We start from the raw sequence: 23290 nt of genomic DNA, 5'->3' as shown, positions 1-23290 counted from the left end.
ATCCTAACCCTAACCCTAACCCTGGAACCACAGGTTCAAAAGTGGTGTGGCAAAATGTATATATCTTTTTCTGGAGCCTGGAGTTTTTCCTGATCATTACATTTACATTCACATTTAAGTCATTTAGCAGACGCTCTTATCCAGAGCGACTTACAAATTGGTGCATTCACCTTATGACATCCAGTGGAACAGTCACTTTACAATAGTGCATCTAAATCTTTTTAGGGGGGGGGGGTGAGAAGGATTACTTACCCTATCCTAGGTATTCCTTAAAGAGGTGGGGTTTCAGGTGTCTCCGGAAGGTAGTGATTGACTCCGCTGTCCTGGCGTCGTGAGGGAGTTTGTTCCACCATTGGGGGGCCAGAGCAGCGAACAGTTTTGACTGGGCTGAGCGGGAACTGTACTTCCTCAGTGGTAGGGAGGCGAGCAGGCCAGAGGTGGATGAACGCAGTGCCCTTGTTTGGGTGTAGGGCCTGATCAGAGCCTGGAGGTACTGAGGTGCCGTTCCCCTCACAGCTCCGTAGGCAAGCACCATGGTCTTGTAGCGGATGCGAGCTTCAACTGGAAGCCAGTGGAGAGAGCGGAGGAGCGGGGTGACGTGAGAGAACTTGGGAAGGTTGAACACCAGACGGGCTGCGGCGTTCTGGATGAGTTGTAGGGGTTTAATGGCACAGGCAGGGAGCCCAGCCAACAGCGAGTTGCAGTAATCCAGACGGGAGATGACAAGTGCCTGGATTGGGACCTGCGCCGCTTCCTGTGTGAGGCAGGGTCATACTCTGCGGATGTTGTAGAGCATGAACCTACAGGAACGGGCCACCGCCTTGATGTTAGTTGAGAACGACAGGGTGTTGTCCAGGATCACGCCAAGGTTCTTAGAGCTCTGGGAGGAGGACACAATGGAGTTGTCAACCGTGATGGCGAGATCATGGAACGGGCAGTCCTTCCCCGGGAGGAAGAGCAGCTCCGTCTTGCCGAGGTTCAGCTTGAGGTGGTGATCCGTCATCCACATTGAAATGTCTGCCAGACATGCAGAGATGCGATTCGCCACCTGGTCATCAGAAGGGGGAAAGGAGAAGATTAATTGTGTGTCGTCTGCATAGCAATGATAGGAGAGACCATGTGAGGTTATGACAGAGCCCAGTGACTTGGTGTATAGCGAGAATAGGAGAGGGCCTAGAACAGAGCCCTGGGGGACACCAGTGGTGAGAGCGCGTGGTGAGGAGACAGATTCTCGCCACGCCACCTGGTAGGAGCGACCTGTCAGGTAGGACGCAATCCAAGCGTGGGCCGCGCCGGGAGATGCCCAACTCTGAGAGGGTGGAGAGGAGGATCTGATGGTTCACAGTATCGAAGGCAGCCGATAGGTCTAGAAGGATGAGAGCAGAGGAGAGAGAGTTAGCTTTAGCAGTGCGGAGCGCCTCCGTGATACAGAGAAGAGCAGTCTCAGTTGAATGACTAGTCTTGAAACCTGACTGATTTGGATCAAGAAGGTCATTCTGAGAGAGATAGCGGGAGAGCTGGCCAAGGACGGCACGTTCAAGAGTTTTGGAGAGAAAAGAAAGAAGGGATACTGGTCTGTAGTTGTTGACATCGGAGGGATCGAGTGTAGGTTTTTTCAGAAGGGGTGCAACTCTCGCTCTCTTGAAGACGGAAGGGACGTAGCCAGCGGTCAGGGATGAGTTGATGAGCGAGGTGAGGTAAGGGAGAAGGTCTCCGGAAATGGTCTGGAGAAGAGAGGAGGGGATAGGGTCAAGCGGGCAGGTTGTTGGGCGGCCGGCCGTCACAAGACGCGAGATTTCATCTGGAGAGAGAGGGGAGAAAGAGGTCAGAGCACAGGGTAGGGCAGTGTGAGCAGAACCAGCGGTGTCGTTTGACTTAGCAAACGAGGATCGGATGTCGTCGACTTTCTTTTCAAAATGGTTGACGAAGTCATCTGCAGAGAGGGAGGAGGGAGGGGGAGGAGGATTCAGGAGGGAGGAGAAGGTGGCAAAGAGCTTCCTAGGGTTAGAGGCAGATGCTTGGAATTTAGAGTGGTAGAAAGTTGTTTTAGCAGCAGAGACAGAGGAGGAAAATGTAGAGAGGAGGGAGTGAAAGGATGCCAGGTCCGCAGGGAGGCGAGTTTTCCTCCATTTCCGCTCGGCTGCCCGGAGCCCTGATCATGACCTGGTTGGGTAAAACTCTGGGTCCTATTTGTAGGTCATGACAAAATGTTATTATAGATGGCTTCTCTTTCCATCTGTGCTATGACTAGAGGACTGGAGTTTTTCTTGTCGGGTCATGTGAATTGGAAACACTCCTGGCCTTCGTTGGATCAATCACTTTCAAATTACCACAAACCTGTTATTATCCATTCTGATATCAAAAGTGCCAGAGACGACAACCTCCACGGACAACATGCTCTGTAGTTTAGTGAACTACTATAGAACAGGAACACACACCAGTCCAATACTGTTAACAGGAACACACACCAGTCCAATACTGTTAACAGGAACACACACCAGTCCAATACTGTTAACAGGAACACACACCAGTCCAATACACACACCAGTCCAATACTGTTAACAGGAACACACACAGTCCAATACTGTTAACAGGAACACACACCAGTCCAATACTGTTAACAGGAACACACACCAGTCCAATACTGTTAACAGGAACACACACCAGTCCAATACTGAACAGGAACACACACCAGTCCAATAACAGGAACACACACCAGTCCAATACTATAGAACAGGAACACACACCAGTCCAATACTATAGAACAGGAACACACACCAGTCCAAACACACACCAGTCCAATACTGTTAACAGGAACACACACCAGTCCAATACTGTTAACAGGAACACACACCAGTCCAATACTATAGAACAGGAACACACACCAGTCCAATACTGTTAGAACAGGAACACACACCAGTCCAATACTATAGAACAGGAACACACACCAGTCCAATACTGTAGAACAGGAACACACACCAGTCCAATACTGTTAACAGGAACACACACCAGTCCAATACTATAGAACAGGAACACACACCAGTCCAATACTGTTAACAGGAACACACACCAGTCCAAACTGTTAACAGGAACACACAGTCCAATACTGTTAACAGGAACACACACCAGTCCAATACTGTTAACAGGAACACACACCAGTCCAATACTGTTAACAGGAACACACACCAGTCCAATACTATAGAACAGGAACACACACCAGTCCAATACTAACAGGAACACACACCAGTCCAATACTGTTAACAGGAACACACACCAGTCCAATACTATAGAACAGGAACACACACCAGTCCAATACAGGAACACACACCAGTCCAATACTGTTAACAGGAACACACACCAGTCCAATACTGTTAACAGGAACACACACCAGTCCAATACTGTTAACAGGGAACACACACCAGTCCAATACTGTTAACAGGAACACACACCAGTCCAATACTGTTAACAGGAACACACACCAGTCCAATACTGTTAACAGGAACACACACCAGTCCAATACTGTTAACAGGAACACACACCAGTCCAATACTGTTAACAGGAACACACACAGTCCAATACTGTTAACAGGAACACACACCAGTCCAATACTATAGAACAGGAACACACACCAGTCCAAAACAGGAACACACACCAGTCCAATACTGTTAACAGGAACACACACCAGTCCAATACTATAGAACAGGAACACACACCAGTCCAAAACAGGAACACACACCAGTCCAATACTGTTAACAGGAACACACACCAGTCCAATACTGTTAACAGGAACACACACCAGTCCAATACTGTTAACAGGAACACACACCAGTCCAATACTGTTAACAGGAACACACACCAGTCCAATACTGTTAACAGGAACACACACCAGTCCAATACTATAGAACAGGAACACACACCAGTCCAATACTATAGAACAGGAACACACACCAGTCCAATACTGTTAACAGGAACACACACCAGTCCAATACTGTTAACAGGAACACACACCAGTCCAATACTGTTAACAGGAACACACACCAGTCCAATACTGTAAACAGGAACACACACCAGTCCAATACTGTAAACAGGAACACACACCAGTCCAATACTGTTAACAGGAACACACACCAGTCCAATACTGTTAACAGGAACACACACCAGTCCAATACTGTTAACAGGAACACACACCAGTCCAAAACAGGAACACACACCAGTCCAATACTGTTAACAGGAACACACACCAGTCCAATACTGTTAACAGGAACACACACCAGTCCAATACTGTAAACAGGAACACACACCAGTCCAATAGTATAGAACAGGAACACACACCAGTCCAATACTATAGAACAGGAACACACACCAGTCCAATACTGTTAACAGGAACACACACCAGTCCAATACTATAGAACAGGAACACACACCAGTCCAAAACAGGAACACACACCAGTCCAATACTGTTAACAGGAACACACACCAGTCCAATACTGTTAACAGGAACACACACCAGTCCAATACTGTTAACAGGAACACACACCAGTCAATACTATAGAACAGGAACACACACCAGTCCAAAACAGGAACACACACCAGTCCAATACTGTTAACAGGAACACTGTCCAATACTGTTAACAGGAACACACACCAGTCCAATACTGTAAACAGGAACACACACCAGTCCAATACTGTAAACAGGAACACACACCAGTCCAATACTGTAAACAGGAACACACACCAGTCCAATACTGTTAACAGGAACACACACCAGTCCAATACTGTTAACAGGAACACACACCAGTCCAATACTGTTAAACAGGAACACACACCAGTCCAATACTGTTAACAGGAACACACACCAGTCCAATACTGTTAACAGGAACACACACCAGTCCAATACTGTTAACAGGAACACACACCAGTCCAATACTATAGAACAGGAACACACCAGTCCAGAACAGGAACACACACCAGTCCAATACTATAGAACAGGAACACACACCAGTCCAGTACTATAGAACAGGAACAGGAACAGGAACACACACCAGTCCAGTACTGTTAACAGGAACACACACCAGTCCAATACTGTTAACAGGAACACACACCAGTCCAATACTGTTAACAGGAACACCAATACTGTTAACAGGAACACACACCAGTCCAATACTGTTAACAGGAACACACACCAATACTGTTAACAGGAACACTGTCCAAACTGTTAACAGGAACACACACCAGTCCAATACTGTTAACAGGAACACACCAGTCCAAAACACAATACTGTTAACAGGAACACACACCAGTCCAATACTGTTAAACAGGAACACACACCAATCCAAAACAGGAACACACACCAGTCCAATACTGTTAACAGGAACACACACCAGTCCAATACTGTTAACAGGAACACACACCAGTCCAATACAACAGGAACACCAGTCCAATACTGTTAACAGGAACACACACCAGTCCAATACTGTTAACAGGAACACACACCAGTCCAATACTGTTAACAGGAACACACACCAGTCCAATACTGTTAACAGGAACACACACCAATACTGTTAACAGGAACAATACCAGTACTAGAACACACACCAGGTTAACAAACACACACCAGTCCAATACTGTTAACAGGAACACACACCAGTCCAATACTGTAGAACAGGAACACACACCAGTCCAATACTATAGAACAGAAGGAACACACACCAGTCCAATACTGTTAACAGGAACACACACCAGTCCAATACTGTTAACAGGAACACACACCAGTCCAATACTATAGAACAGGAACACACACCAGTCCAATACTGTAAACAGGAACACACACCAGTCCAATACTGTTACAACACACACCAGTCCAATACTGTTAAACACACACCAGGAACACACACCAGTCCAATACTGTTAACAGGAACACACACCAGTCCAATACTGTTAACAGGAACACACAGTCCAATACTAGAACAGGACACACACCAGTCCAATACTATAGAACAGGAACACACACCAGTCCAATACTGTTAACAGGAACACACACAGGTTAACAGGAACACACACCAGTCCAATACTGTTAACAGGAACACACACCAGTCCAATACTGTAAACAGGAACACACACCAGTCCAATACAAACAGAACACACACCAGTCCAATACTGTTAACAGGAACATACACCAGTCCAATACTGTTAACAGGAACACACACCAGTCCAATACTGTTAACAGGAACAGGAACACACACCAGTCCAATACTGTTAACAGGAACACACACCCAGTCCAATACTGTTAACAGGAACACACACCAGTCCAATACTGTAAACAGGAACACACACCAGTCCAATACTGTAAGAACAGGAACACACACCAGTCCAATACTGTAGAACAGGAACACACACCAGTCCAATACTGTTAACAGGAACACACACCAGTCCAATACTATAGAACAGGAACACACACCAGTCCAAAACAGGAACACACACCAGTCCAATACTGTTAACAGGAACACACACCAGTCCAATACTGTTAACAGGAACACACACCAGTCCAATACTGTTAACAGGAACACACACCAGTCCAATACTATAGAACAGGAACACACACCAGTCCAAAACAGGACTCCAATACTGTTAACAGGAACACACACCAGTCCAATACTGTTAACAGGAACACACACCAGTCCAATACTGTAAACAGGAACACACACCAGTCCAATACTGTAAACAGGAACACACACCAGTCCAATACTGTAAACAGGAACACACACCAGTCCAATACTGTAAACAGGAACACACAGTCCAATACTGTTAACAGGAACACACACCAGTCCAATACTGTTAACAGGAACACACACCAGTCCAATACTGTTAACAGGAACACACACCAGTCCAATACTGTTAACAGGAACACACACCAGTCCAATACTGTTAACAGGAACACACACCAGTCCAATACTGTTAACAGGAACACACACCAGTCCAATACTGTTAACAGGAACACACACCAGTCCAATACTATAGAACAGGAACACACACCAGTCCAATACTATAGAACAGGAACACACACCAGTCCAATACTGTTAACAGGAACACACACCAGTCCAATACTGTTAACAGGAACACACACCAGTCCAATACTGTTAACAGGAACACACACCAGTCCAATACTGTTAACAGGAACACACACCAGTCCAATACTGTTAACAGGAACACACACCAGTCCAATACTGTTAACAGGAACACACACCAGTCCAATACTGTTAACAGGAACACACACCAGTCCAATACTGTTAACAGGAACACACACCAGTCCAATACTGTTAACAGGAACACACCAGTCCAATACTGTTAACAGGAACACACACCAGTCCAATACTGTTAACAGGAACACACACCAGTCCAAAACAGGAACACACCAAATACTGTTAACAGGAACACACACCAGTCCAATACTGTAAACAGGAACACACACCAGTCCAATAGTATAGAACAGGAACACACACCAGTCCAATACTATAGAACAGGAACACACACCAGTCCAAAACAGGAACACACACCAGTCCAATACTATAGAACAGGAACACACACCAGTCCAATACTGTTAACAGGAACACACACCAGTCCAATACTGTAACAGGAACACACACCAGTCCAATACTGTTAACAGGAACACACAGCAGTCCAATACTGTTAACAGGAGCACACACCAGTCCAATACTGTTAACAGGAACACACACCAGTCCAATACTGTTAACAGGAACACACACCAGTCCAATACTGTTAACAGGAACACACACCAGTCCAATACTGTTAACAGGAACACACACCAGTCCAATACTGTTAACAGGAACACACACCAGTCCAATACTGTAAACAGGAACACACACCAGTCCAATACTGTTACAGGAACACACACCAGTCCAATACTGTTAACAGGAACACACACCAGTCCAATACTATAGAACAGGAACACACACCAGTCCAATACTATAGAACAGGAACACACACCAGTCCAGTACTATAGAACAGGAACACACACCAGTCCAATACTGTTAACAGGAACACACACCAGTCCAATACTGTTAACAGGAACACACACCAGTCCAATACTATAGAACAGGAACACACACCAGTCCAATACTATAGAACAGGAACACACACCAGTCCAATACTATAGAACAGGAACACACACCAGTCCAATACTATAGAACAGGAACACACACCAGTCCAATACTATAGAACAGGAACACACACCAGTCCAATACTGTTAACAGGAACACACACCAGTCCAATACTGTTAACAGGAACACACACCAGTCCAATACTATAGAACAGGAACACACACCAGTCCAATACTATAGAACAGGAACACACACCAGTCCAATACTGTTAACAGGAACACACACCAGTCCAATACTGTTAACAGGAACACACACCAGTCCAATACTATAGAACAGGAACACACACCAGTCCAATACTGTTAACAGGAACACACACCAGTCCAATACTGTTAACAGGAACACACACCAGTCCAATACTGTTAACAGGAACACACACCAGTCCAATACTGTTAACAGGAACACACACCAGTCCAATACTGTTAACAGGAACACACACCAGTCCAATACTATAGAACAGGAACACACACCAGTCCAATACTATAGAACAGGAACACACACCAGTCCAATACTGTTAACAGGAACACACACCAGTCCAATACTATAGAACAGGAACACACACCAGTCCAATACTATAGAACAGGAACACACACCAGTCCAATACTGTTAACAGGAACACACACCAGTCCAATACTGTAAACAGGAACACACACCAGTCCAATACTGTAAACAGGAACACACACCAGTCCAATACTATAGAACAGGAACACACACCAGTCCAATACTATAGAACAGGAACACACACCAGTCCAATACTGTTAACAGGAACACACACCAGTCCAATACTATAGAACAGGAACACACACCAGTCCAATACTATAGAACAGGAACACACACCAGTCCAATACTGTTAACAGGAACACACACCAGTCCAATACTGTAAACAGGAACAGGAACACACACACAGTCCAATACTGTTAACAGGAACACACACCAGTCCAATACTGTTAACAGGAACACACACCAGTCCAATACTGTTAACAGGAACACACACCAGTCCAATACTGTTAACAGGAACACACACACCAGTCCAATACTATAGAACAGGAACACACACCAGTCCAATACTGTTAACAGGAACACACACCAGTCCAATACTGTTAACAGGAACACACACCAGTCCAATACTGTTAACAGGAACACACCAGTCCAATACTGTTAACAGGAACACAGTCAATACTGTTAACAGGAACACACCAGTCCAATACTGTTAACAGGAACACACACCAGTCCAATACTGTTAACAGGAACACACACCAGTCCAATACTGTTAACAGGAACACACACCAGTCCAATACTGTTAACAGGAACACACACCAGTCCAATACTGTTAACAGGAACACACACCAGTCCAATACTGGAACACACACCAGTCAATACTGGAACACACACCAGTCCAATACTGTTAACAGGAACACACACCAGTCCAATACTGTTAACAGGAACACACACCAGTCCAATACTGAACACACACCAGTCCAATACTGTTAACAGGAACACACACCAGTCCAATACTGTTAACAGGAACACACACCAGTCCAATACTGTTAACAGGAACACACACCAGTCCAATACTGTTAACAGGAACACACACCAGTCCAATACTGTTAACAGGAACACACACCAGTCCAATACTGTTAACAGGAACACACACCAGTCCAATACTATAGAACAGGAACACACACCAGTCCAAAACAGGAACACACACCAGTCCAATACTGTTAACAGGAACACACACCAGTCCAATACTGTTAACAGGAACACACACCAGTCCAATACTGTTAACAGGAACACACACCAGTCCAATACTGTAGAACAGGAACACACACCAGTCCAAAACAGGAACACACACCAGTCCAATACTGTTAACAGGAACACACACCAGTCCAATACTGTTAACAGGAACACACACCAGTCCAATACTATAGAACAGGAACACACACCAGTCCAATACTGTAAACAGGAACACACACCAGTCCAATACTGTAAACAGGAACACACACCAGTCCAATACTGTTAACAGGAACACACACCAGTCCAATACTGTTAACAGGAACACACACCAGTCCAATACTGTTAACAGGAACACACACCAGTCCAATACTATAGAACAGGAACACACACCAGTCCAATACTATAGAACAGGAACACACACCAGTCCAATACTGTTAACAGGAACACACACCAGTCCAATACTGTTAACAGGAACACACACCAGTCCAATACTGTTAACAGGAACACACACCAGTCCAATACTGTAAACAGGAACACACACCAGTCCAATACTGTAAACAGGAACACACACCAGTCCAATACTGTTAACAGGAACACACACCAGTCCAATACTGTTAACAGGAACACACACCAGTCCAATACTGTTAACAGGAACACACACCAGTCCAATACTGTTAACAGGAACACACACCAGTCCAATACTGTTAACAGGAACACACACCAGTCCAAAACAGGAACACACACCAGTCCAATAGTATAGAACAGGAACACACACCAGTCCAATACTATAGAACAGGAACACACACCAGTCCAATACTGTTAACAGGAACACACACCAGTCCAATACTATAGAACAGGAACACACACCAGTCCAAAACAGGAACACACACCAGTCCAATACTGTTAACAGGAACACACACCAGTCCAATACTGTTAACAGGAACACACACCAGTCCAATACTGTTAACAGGAACACACACCAGTCCAATACTATAGAACAGGAACACACACCAGTCCAATACTGTTAACAGGAACACACACCAGTCCAATACTGTTAACAGGAACACACACCAGTCCAATACTGTTAACAGGAACACACACCAGTCCAATACTATAGAACAGGAACACACACCAGTCCAAAACAGGAACACACACCAGTCCAATACTGTAAACAGGAACACACACCAGTCCAATACTGTAAACAGGAACACACACCAGTCCAATACTGTAAACAGGAACACACCAGTCCAATACTGTTAACAGGAACACACACCAGTCCAATACTGTTAACAGGAACACACACCAGTCCAATACTGTTAACAGGAACACACACCAGTCCAATACTGTTAACAGGAACACACAGTCCAATACTGTTAACAGGAACACACACCAGTCCAATACTGTTAACAGGAACACACACCAGTCCAATACTGTTAACAGGAACACACACCAGTCCAATACTGTTAACAGGAACACACACCAGTCCAATACTGTTAACAGGAACACACACCAGTCCAATACTGTTAACAGGAACACACACCAGTCCAATACTATAGAACAGGAACACACACCAGTCCAATACTGTTAACAGGAACACACACAGTCCAATACTGTTAACAGGAACACACACCAGTCCAATACTGTAAACAGGAACACACACCAGTCCAATACTGTTAACAGGAACACACACCAGTCCAATACTGTTAACAGGAACACACACCAGTCCAATACTGTTAACAGGAACACACACCAGTCCAATACTGTTAACAGGAACACACACCAGTCCAATACTGTTAACAGGAACACACACCAAGCCAATACTGTTAACAGGAACACACACAGTCCAATACTGTTAACAGGACACACACCAGTCCAATACTGTTAACAGGAACACACACCAGTCCAAAACAGGAACACACACCAGTCCAATACTGTAAACAGGAACACACACCAGTCCAATAGTATAGAACAGGAACACACACCAGTCCAATACTATAGAACAGGAACACACACCAGTCCAATACTGTTAACAGGAACACACACCAGTCCAATACTATAGAACAGGAACACACACCAGTCCAAAACAGGAACACACACCAGTCCAATACTATAGAACAGGAACACACACCAGTCCAATACTGTTAACAGGAACACACACCAGTCCAATACTGTTAACAGGAACACACACCAGTCCAATACTGTTAACAGGAACACACACCAGTCCAATACTGTTAACAGGAACACACACCAGTCCAATACTGTTAACAGGAACACACACCAGTCCAATACTGTTAACAGGAACACACACCAGTCCAATACTGTTAACAGGAACACACACCAGTCCAATACTGTTAACAGGAACACACACCAGTCCAATACTGTTAACAGGAACACACACCAGTCCAATACTGTTAACAGGAACACACACCAGTCCAATACTGTTAACAGGAACACACACCAGTCCAATACTGTAAACAGGAACACACACCAGTCCAATACTGTTAACAGGAACACACACCAGTCCAATACTGTTAACAGGAACACACACCAGTCCAATACTGTTAACAGGAACACACACCAGTCCAATACTGTTAACAGGAACACACACCAGTCCAATACTGTTAACAGGAACACACACCAGTCCAATACTGTTAACAGGAACACACACCAGTCCAATACTGTTAACAGGAACACACACCAGTCCAATACTGTTAACAGGAACACACACCAGTCCAATACTGTTAACAGGAACACACACCAGTCCAATACTGTTAACAGGAGCACACACCAGTCCAATACTGTTAACAGGAGCACACACCAGTCCAATACTGTTAACAGGAACACACACCAGTCCAATACTATAGAACAGGAACACACACCAGTCCAATACTATAGAACAGGAACACACACCAGTCCAATACTGTTAACAGGAACACACACCAGTCCAATACTGTTAACAGGAACACACACCAGTCCAATACTGTAAACAGGAACACACACCAGTCCAATACTGTAAACAGGAACACACACCAGTCCAATACTATAGAACAGGAACACACACCAGTCCAATACTATAGAACAGGAACACACACCAGTCCAATACTGTTAACAGGAACACACACCAGTCCAATTCTATAGAACAGGAACACACACCAGTCCAAAAACAGGAACACACACCAGTCCAATACTGTTAACAGGAACACACACCAGTCCAATACTGTAAACAGGAACACACACCAGTCCAATACTGTTAACAGGAACACACACCAGTCCAATAGTATAGAACAGGAACACACACCAGTCCAATACTATAGAACAGGAACACACACCAGTCCAATACTATAGAACAGGAACACACACCAGTCCAATACTGTTAACAGGAACACACACCAGTCCAATACTATAGAACAGGAACACACACCAGTCCAAAACAGGAACACACACCAGTCCAATACTGTTAACAGGAACACACACCAGTCCAATACTGTAAACAGGAACACACACCAGTCCAATACTGTTAACAGGAACACACACCAGTCCAATACTGTTAACAGGAACACACACCAGTCCAATACTGTTAACAGGAACACACACCAGTCCAATACTGTTAACAGGAACACACACCAGTCCAATACTGTTAACAGGAACACACACCAGTCCAATACTGTTAACAGGAACACACACCAGTCCAATACTGTTAACAGGAACACACACCAGTCCAATACTGTTAACAGGAACACACACCAGTCCAATACTGTTAACAGGAACACACACCAGTCCAATACTGTTAACAGGAACACACACCAGTCCAATACTGTTGAACAGGAACACACACCAGTCCAAAACAGGAACACACACCAGTCCAATACTGTTAACAGGAACACACACCAGTCCAATACTGTTAACAGGAACACACACCAGTCCAATACTATAGAACAGGAACACACACCAGTCCAATACTATAGAACAGGAACACACACCAGTCCAATACTGTTAACAGGAACACACACCAGTCCAATACTGTTAACAGGAACACACACCAGTCCAATACTGTTAACAGGAACACACACCAGTCCAATACTATAGAACAGGAACACACACCAGTCCAAAACAGGAACACACACCAGTCCAATACTGTTAACAGGAACACACACCAGTCCAATACTGTTAACAGGAACACACACCAGTCCAATACTGTTAACAGGAACACACACCAGTCCAATACTGTTAACAGGAACACACACCAGTCCAATACTGTTAACAGGAACACACACCAGTCCAATACTGTTAACAGGAACACACACCAGTCCAATACTGTTAACAGGAACACACACCAGTCCAATACTGTTAACAGGAACACACACCAGTCCAATACTGTTAACAGGAACACACACCAGTCCAATACTGTTAACAGGAACACACACCAGTCCAATACTGTTAACAGGAACACACACCAGTCCAATACTGTTAACAGGAACACACACCAGTCCAATACTGTTAACAGGAACACACACCAGTCCAATACTATAGAACAGGAACACACACCAGTCCAAAACAGGAACACACACCAGTCCAATACTGTTAACAGGAACACACACCAGTCCAATACTGTTAACAGGAACACACACCAGTCCAATACTGTAAACAGGAACACACACCAGTCCAATACTGTAAACAGGAACACACACCAGTCCAATACTGTAAACAGGAACACACACCAGTCCAATACTGTAAACAGGAACACACACCAGTCCAATACTGTTAACAGGAACACACACCAGTCCAATACTGTTAACAGGAACACACACCAGTCCAATACTGTTAACAGGAACACACACCAGTCCAATACTGTTAACAGGAACACACACCAGTCCAATACTGTTAACAGGAACACACACCAGTCCAATACTGTTAACAGGAACACACACCAGTCCAATACTGTTAACAGGAACACACACCAGTCCAATACTATAGAACAGGAACACACACCAGTCCAATACTGTTAACAGGAACACACACCAGTCCAATACTGTAAACAGGAACACACACCAGTCCAATACTGTTAACAGGAACACACACCAGTCAATACTATAGAACAGGAACACACACAGTCCAATACTGTTAACAGGAACACACACCAGTCCAATACTGTTAACAGGAACACACACCAGTCCAATACTGTTAACAGGAACACACACCAGTCCAATACTGTTAACAGGAACACACACCAGTCCAATACTGTTAACAGGAACACACACCAGTCCAATACTGTTAACAGGAACACACACCAGTCCAATACTGTTAACAGGAACACACACCAGTCCAATACTGTTAACAGGAACACACACCAGTCCAATACTGTTAACAGGAACACACACCAGTCCAATACTGTTAACAGGAACACACACCAGTCCAATACCAGTCCAAAACAGGAACACACACCAGTCCAATACTGTTAACAGGAACACACACCAGTCCAATACTGTTAACAGGAACACACACCAGTCCAATACTGTTAACAGGAACACACACCAGTCCAATACTGTAAACAGGAACACACACCAGTCCAATACTGTAAACAGGAACACACACCAGTCCAATACTGTAAACAGGAACACACACCAGTCCAATACTGTTAACAGGAACACACACCAGTCCAATACTGTTAACAGGAACACACACCAGTCCAATACTGTTAACAGGAACACACACCAGTCCAATACTATAGAACAGGAACACACACCAGTCCAAAACAGGAACACACACCAGTCCAATACTGTTAACAGGAACACACACCAGTCCAATACTGTTAACAGGAACACACACCAGTCCAATACTGTTAACAGGAACACACACCAGTCCAATACTGTAAACAGGAACACACACCAGTCCAATACTGTAAACAGGAACACACACCAGTCCAATACTGTAAACAGGAACACACACCAGTCCAATACTGTTAACAGGAACACACACCAGTCCAATACTGTTAACAGGAACACACACCAGTCCAAACTGTAAACAGGAACACACACCAGTCCAATACTGTTAACAGGAACACACACCAGTCCAATACTGTTAACAGGAACACACACCAGTCCAATACTGTAAACAGGAACACACACCAGTCCAATAGTATAGAACAGGAACACACACCAGTCCAATACTATAGAACAGGAACACACACCAGTCCAATACTGTTAACAGGAACACACACCAGTCCAATACTATAGAACAGGAACACACACCAGTCCAATACTGTTAACAGGAACACACACCAGTCCAATACTGTTAACAGGAACACACACCAGTCCAATACTGTTAACAGGAACACACACCAGTCCAATACTATAGAACAGGAACACACACCAGTCCAATACTGTTAACAGGAACACACACCAGTCCAATACTGTTAACAGGAACACACACCAGTCCAATACTGTAAACAGGAACACACACCAGTCCAATACTGTAAACAGGAACACACACCAGTCCAATACTGTAAACAGGAACACACACCAGTCCAATACTGTTAACAGGAACACACACCAGTCCAATACTGTTAACAGGAACACACACCAGTCCAATACTGTTAACAGGAACACACACCAGTCCAATACTGTTAACAGGAACACACACCAGTCCAATACTGTTAACAGGAACACACACCAGTCCAATACTGTTAACAGGAACACACACCAGTCCAATACTGTTAACAGGAACACACACCAGTCCAATACTATAGAACAGGAACACACACCAGTCCAATACTATAGAACAGGAACACACACCAGTCCAATACTGTTAACAGGAACACACACCAGTCCAATACTGTTAACAGGAACACACACCAGTCCAATACTGTTAACAGGAACACACACCAGTCCAATACTGTAAACAGGAACACACACCAGTCCAATACTGTTAACAGGAACACACACCAGTCCAATACTGTTAACAGGAACACACACCAGTCCAATACTGTTAACAGGAACACACACCAGTCCAATACTGTTAACAGGAACACACACCAGTCCAATACTGTTAACAGGAACACACACCAGTCCAATACTGTTAACAGGAACACAGTCCAATACTGTTACCAGTCCAACACCAGTCCAAAACAGGAACACACACCAGTCCAATACTGTTAACAGGAACACACACCAGTCCAATACTGTAAACAGGAACACACACCAGTCCAATAGTATAGAACAGGAACACACACCAGTCCAATACTATAGAACAGGAACACACACCAGTCCAAAACAGGAACACACACCAGTCCAATACTATAGAACAGGAACACACACCAGTCCAATACTGTTAACAGGAACACACACCAGTCCAATACTGTTAACAGGAACACACACCAGTCCAATACTGTTAACAGGAACACACAGCAGTCCAATACTGTTAACAGGAACACACACCAGTCCAATACTGTTAACAGGAACACACACCAGTCCAATACTGTTAACAGGAACACACACCAGTCCAATACTGTTAACAGGAACACACACCAGTCCAATACTGTTAACAGGAACACACACCAGTCCAATACTGTTAACAGGAACACACACCAGTCCAATACTGTAAACAGGAACACACACCAGTCCAATACTGTTAACAGGAACACACACCAGTCCAATACTGTTAACAGGAACACACACCAGTCCAATACTATAGAACAGGAACACACACCAGTCCAATACTATAGAACAGGAACACACACCAGTCCAATACTATAGAACAGGAACACACACCAGTCCAATACTGTTAACAGGAACACACACCAGTCCAATACTGTTAACAGGAACACACACCAGTCCAATACTATAGAACAGGAACACACACCAGTCCAATACTATAGAACAGGAACACACACCAGTCCAATACTATAGAACAGGAACACACACCAGTCCAATACTATAGAACAGGAACACACACCAGTCCAGTACTATAGAACAGGAACACACACCAGTCCAATACTGTTAACAGGAACACACACCAGTCCAATACTGTTAACAGGAACACACACCAGTCCAATACTATAGAACAGGAACACACCAGTCCAGTACTATAGAACAGGAACACACACCAGTCCAATACTGTTAACAGGAACACACACCAGTCCAATACTGTTAACAGGAACACACACCAGTCCAATACTGTAGAACAGGAACACACACCAGTCCAATACTGTTAACAGGAACACACACCAGTCCAATACTGTTAACAGGAACACACACCAGTCCAATACTGTTAACAGGAGCACACCAGTCCAATACTGTTAACAGGAACACACACCAGTCCAATACTGTTAACAGGAACACACACCAGTCCAATACTATAGAACAGGAACACACACCAGTCCAATACTATAGAACAGGAACACACACCAGTCCAATACTGTAGAACAGGAACACACACCAGTCCAATACTGTAAACAGGAACACACACCAGTCCAATACTATAGAACAGGAACACACACCAGTCCAATACTGTTAACAGGAACACACACCAGTCCAATACTGTTAACAGGAACACACACCAGTCCAATACTGTAAACAGGAACACACACCAGTCCAATACTATAGAACAGGAACACACACCAGTCCAATACTATAGAACAGGAACACACACCAGTCCAATACTGTTAACAGGAACACACACCAGTCCAATACTATAGAACAGGAACACACACCAGTCCAATACTATAGAACAGGAACACACACCAGTCCAATACTGTTAACAGGAACACACACCAGTCCAATACTGTAAACAGGAACACACACCAGTCCAATACTGTAAACAGGAACACACACCAGTCCAATACTGTTAACAGGAACACACACCAGTCCAATACTGTTAACAGGAACACACACCAGTCCAATACTGTTAACAGGAACACACACCAGTCCAATACTATAGAACAGGAACACACACCAGTCCAATACTGTTAACAGGAACACACACCAGTCCAATACTGTTAACAGGAACACACACCAGTCCAATACTGTTAACAGGAACACACACCAGTCCAATACTGTTAACAGGAACACACACCAGTCCAATACTGTTAACAGGAACACACACCAGTCCAATACTGTTAACAGGAACACACCAGTCCAAAACAGGAACACACCAGTCCAATACTGTTAACAGGAACACACACCAGTCCAATACTGTTAACAGGAACACACACCAGTCCAATACTGTTAACAGGAACACACACCAGTCAATACTGTTAACAGGAACACACACCAGTCCAATACTGTTAACAGGAACACACACCAGTCCAATACTGTTAACAGGAACACACACCAGTCAATACTGTTAACAGGAACACACACCAGTCCAATACTGTTAACAGGAACACACACCAGTCCAATACTGTTAACACCACACCAGTCCAATACTGTAGAACAGGAACACACACCAGTCCAAAACAGGAACACACACCAGTCCAATACTGTTAACAGGAACACACACCAGTCCAATACTGTTAACAGGAACACACACCAGTCCAATACTGTTAACAGGAACACACACCAGTCCAATACTATAGAACAGGAACACACACCAGTCCAATACTGTTAACAGGAACACACACCAGTCCAATACTGTTAACAGGAACACACACCAGTCAATACTGTTAACAGGAACACACACCAGTCAATACTGTTAACAGGAACACACACCAGTCCAATACTGTTAACAGGAACACACACCAGTCCAATACTGTTAACAGGAACACACACCAGTCCAATACTGTTAACAGGAACACACACCAGTCCAATACTGTTAACAGGAACACACACCAGTCCAATACTGTTAACAGGAACACACACCAGTCCAATACTGTTAACAGGAACACACACCAGTCAATACTGTTAACAGGAACACACACCAGTCCAATACTGTTAACAGGAACACACACCAGTCCAATACTATAAACAGGAACACACACCAGTCCAAAACAGGAACACACACCAGTCAATACTGTTAACAGGAACACACACCAGTCCAATACTGTTAACAGGAACACACACCAGTCAATACTGTAGAACAGGAACACACACCAGTCCAATACTGTAAACAGGAACACACACCAGTCCAATACTGTAAACAGGAACACACACCAGTCCAATACTGTTAACAGGAACACACACCAGTCCAATACTGTTAACAGGAACACACACCAGTCCAATACTGTTAACAGGAACACACACCAGTCCAATACTATAGAACAGGAACACACACCAGTCCAATACTATAGAACAGGAACACACACCAGTCCAATACTGTTAACAGGAACACACACCAGTCCAATACTGTTAACAGGAACACACACCAGTCCAATACTGTTAACAGGAACACACACCAGTCCAATACTGTTAACAGGAACACACACCAGTCCAATACTGTAAACAGGAACACACACCAGTCCAATACTGTAAACAGGAACACACACCAGTCCAATACTGTTAACAGGAACACACACCAGTCCAATACTGTTAACAGGAACACACACCAGTCCAATACTGTTAACAGGAACACACACCAGTCCAATACTGTTAACAGGAACACACACCAGTCCAATACTGTTAACAGGAACACACACCAGTCCAATACTGTTAACAGGAACACACACCAGTCCAAAACAGGAACACACACCAGTCCAATAGTATAGAACAGGAACACACACCAGTCCAATACTATAGAACAGGAACACACACCAGTCCAATACTGTTAACAGGAACACACACCAGTCCAATACTATAGAACAGGAACACACACCAGTCCAAAACAGGAACACACACCAGTCCAATACTGTTAACAGGAACACACACCAGTCCAATACTGTTAACAGGAACACACACCAGTCAATACTGTTACAGGAACACACACACCAGTCCAATACTGTTAACAGGAACACACACCAGTCCAATACTGTTAACAGGAACACACACCAGTCCAATACTGTTAACAGGAACACACACCAGTCCAATACTGTTAACAGGAACACACACCAGTCCAATACTGTTAACAGGAACACACACCAGTCCAATACTGTTACAGGAACACACACCAGTCCAATACTGTTAACAGGAACACACACCAGTCCAATACTGTTAACAGGAACACACACCAGTCCAATACTGTTAACAGGAACACACACCAGTCCAATACTGTAGAACAGGAACACACACCAGTCCAATACAGGAACACACACCAGTCCAATACTGTAGGAACACACACCAGTCCAATACTGTTAACAGGAACACACACCAGTCCAATACTGTAAACAGGAACACACACCAGTCCAATACTGTTAACAGGAACACACACCAGTCCAATACTGTTAACAGGAACACACACCAGTCCAATACTGTTAACAGGAACACACACCAGTCCAATACTGTTAACAGGAACACACACCAGTCCAATACTGTTAACAGGAACACACACCAGTCCAATACTGTTAACAGGAACACACACCAGTCCAATACTGTTAACAGGAACACACACCAGTCCAATACTGTTAACAGGAACACACACCAGTCCAATACTGTTAACAGGAACACACACCAGTCCAATACTGTTAACAGGAACACACACCAGTCCAATACTGTTAACAGGAACACACACCAGTCCAATACTGTAAACAGGAACACACACCAGTCCAATACTGTTAACAGGAACACACACCAGTCCAATACTGTTAACAGGAACACACACCAGTCCAATACTGTTAACAGGAACACACACCAGTCCAATACTGTTAACAGGAACACACACCAGTCCAATACTGTTAACAGGAACACACACCAGTCCAATACTGTTAACAGGAACACACACCAGTCCAATACTGTTAACAGGAACACACACCAGTCCAATACTGTTAACAGGAACAGGAACACACACCAGTCCAATACTGTAAACAGGAACACACACCAGTCCAATAGTATAGAACAGGAACACACACCAGTCCAATACTATAGAACAGGAACACACACCAGTCCAATACTGTTAACAGGAACACACACCAGTCCAATACTATAGAACAGGAACAGGAACACACACCAGTCCAATACTATAGAACAGGAACACACACCAGTCCAATACTGTTAACAGGAACACACACCAGTCCAATACTATAGAACAGGAACACACACCAGTCCAAAACAGGAACACACCCAGTCCAATACTGTTAACAGGAACACACACCAGTCCAATACTGTAAACAGGAACACACACCAGTCCAATACTGTAAACAGGAACACACACCAGTCCAATACTGTTAACAGGAACACACACCAGTCCAATACTGTTAACAGGAACACACACCAGTCCAATACTGTTAACAGGAACACACACCAGTCAATACTGTTAACAGGAACACACACCAGTCCAATACTGTTAACAGGAACACACACCAGTCCAATACTGTTAACAGGAACACACACCAGTCCAATACTGTTAACAGGAACACACACCAGTCCAATACTGTTAACAGGAACACACACCAGTCCAATACTGTTAACAGGAACACACACCAGTCCAATACTGTTAACAGGAACACACACCAGTCAATACTGTTAACAGGAACACACACCAGTCCAATACTGTTAACAGGAACACACACCAGTCCAATACTGTTAACAGGAACACACACCAGTCCAATACTGTTACCACACACCAGTCCAATACTGTTAACAGGAACACACACCAGTCCAATACTATAGAACAGGAACACACACCAGTCCAATACTGTTAACAGGAACACACACCAGTCAGTCCAATACTAATACTGAACAGGTCCAAAACAGGAACACACACCAGTCCAAAACAGGAACACACACCAGTCCAATACTATAGAACAGGAACACACACCAGTCCAATACTGTTAACAGGAACACACACCAGTCCAATACTGTTAACAGGAACACACACCAGTCCAATACTGTTAACAGGAACACACACCAGTCCAATACTGTAAACAGGAACACACACCAGTCCAATACTATAGAACAGGAACACACACCAGTCCAATACTATAGAACAGGAACACACACCAGTCCAATACTGTTAACAGGAACACACACCAGTCCAATACTATAGAACAGGAACACACACCAGTCCAAAACAGGAACACACACCAGTCCAATACTGTTAACAGGAACACACACCAGTCCAATACTGTTAACAGGAACACACACCAGTCCAATACTGTTAACAGGAACACACACCAGTCCAATACTGTTAACAGGAACACACACCAGTCCAATACTATAGAACAGGAACACACACCAGTCCAATACTATAGAACAGGAACACACACCAGTCCAATACTGTTAACAGGAACACACACCAGT

At 44.2% G+C, this 23290-nt stretch overlaps 1 protein-coding gene across 1 annotated transcript in view; it reads left to right on the top strand.

The window, feature by feature from the left end:
• Positions 1-23290, top strand: part of myo10l3 (myosin X, like 3) — a 298563-nt gene that overhangs the window by 64464 nt on the left and 210809 nt on the right.

Source organism: Oncorhynchus keta, chromosome 7, assembly GCF_023373465.1.
Source record: "Oncorhynchus keta strain PuntledgeMale-10-30-2019 chromosome 7, Oket_V2, whole genome shotgun sequence".
NCBI classification, from domain to species: Eukaryota; Metazoa; Chordata; class Actinopteri; order Salmoniformes; family Salmonidae; genus Oncorhynchus; species Oncorhynchus keta.
The sequence above is the reverse complement of the archived record's forward strand: the minus strand, read 5'-3'. Positions and strand labels throughout refer to the sequence as shown.